Genomic DNA, 1693 nt, shown 5'->3' with positions numbered 1-1693 from the left:
CATAGCTTCTGCTAAGCTGTCATCTCATCTCTTAGCCCTGGAATCTCACAGTCTTTTATGTTAGCCCCCATTCCAGCAATGGGGTTGTGTTTGCAGTTCTCATGTGTGTTACTCCTTTGCTATGCTGAGACATATGAGCACCTTGGTCAGCCAGACGTAGTCACATCATTTTGACCAAGTCAAGGACCATGTCCTTCCATATAGCCAGCTCTACACAGGTGGAATATGTTTGGAGTAAAAGGTAAAGATGGAGGTAAGGGGCTCACTTTCTCACAGTCTCACAGCTGGGCAGCTTACCAAACCCAACTGAAAGCTCAAGACTGCTTTCTTTCTTACACCCTTTGGTTTTTTCTTTTGTATTTCAGGGAAGGGTCTACAGGGTGTTCAGGGTCTCACTACTAGATAGGACTCATAGTGATCTGCCTGTTTATAGCCTTCCAAGACCTGAGATTACAGGATGCACCACCACATCAGTCTCAATTGCCCTCTCAGCATGGCAGGTGTGAGAATTGAACCCCTGGCCCATGCACCTGCTTGCAGGTATTTTAATCCACTGAGATATTTGAACAGCCCTTACACTCTTTTTTTGTGGGGCCCGTGAACATCTTTGCAAATGTGAAGAGAAATAACTCCAGGGTTCTTAGACAAATGCTCGCAGGACAGGATGATGGCTTCACCTCTTTATGTCCCTCCTCTTTCATCCTCAGTTCTTGAGCAGATCCAGAATGAAGTCCTGAGTATTTGAGGTCCTGAGTTGGTCCAGAGAGGGAGTTGGCAAGGAAAATCATGCGATGCCTCTTATATATGTATGTGCATAAAATTGGTAGCATATAAGTTGTACAAATCAGTGGGTTCTACGTCAATATATACATTTACATATATATCCATTCTATGATGTAGGTCTTACCTTTTTCCCCATTCTCAGTCTCCTTTCCCTTACTTGATAATTATTCTACTTTCAAGCTAACTTAAAATTTCCACAAAAGAGAAGAAAAATATGGCACTAGAGAGATAGCTCAGCTGAGTAAGTGAATATTTAGGCAAGCTTAGGGATCAAGATAGCACAGCAGACTAAGTGCCTACTTAGCCAAGCTCAGGGACCAGGATTCAATCCCTGGAACCATATGCCAAGATGGCCCTTGCCCCTGTACCCTGAGCTGGCCATTAAGGCCAAGCAAGGTGGTGCACACCTGTACTCCCAGAACTGGGAGGCTAAAAACAGGACGATCACTACCAGTCCAGGTGTGGAGTGAGACCCTGCAACAAATACATTAAAAAGCAAATAAATAAAAATGTATTAAAAATGAGAGAGAAAAAAAGAAATTATGAAGTTGAGTGTGACAGCACATACCTGCATTCCAGCCTGCTAGAAGGCCATGGCATAAGGATAACAAGTTCAAATCAAATCTGAGTAACCTAGCCAGACCTCTTCTCGAACTTTTATAAAAGAGAGGCCTGGGGATCAATGCAAAGGTAGAGGAGAGAGAGATAAGAGACTGAGACACACACAGACAAAGACAGGGAGGGATAGAGAAAGAGACACACAGACAGAGACAGAGACACACACAGAGAGAGACAGAGAGAGAGAGAGAGAGAGAGAGAGAGAGAGAGAGAGAGAGAGAGAGAATATGAATACAAGAAAATTTCTGAAGGACCTGCTGGATAGCTCTCCTTGAAAGAAAAGCATTGGGCC

The sequence above is a fragment of the Octodon degus genome, unplaced genomic scaffold (assembly GCF_000260255.1).
Source record: "Octodon degus isolate 3935 unplaced genomic scaffold, OctDeg1.0 scaffold00398, whole genome shotgun sequence".
NCBI classification, from domain to species: domain Eukaryota; kingdom Metazoa; phylum Chordata; class Mammalia; order Rodentia; family Octodontidae; genus Octodon; species Octodon degus.
The sequence above is the reverse complement of the archived record's forward strand: the minus strand, read 5'-3'. Positions refer to the sequence as shown.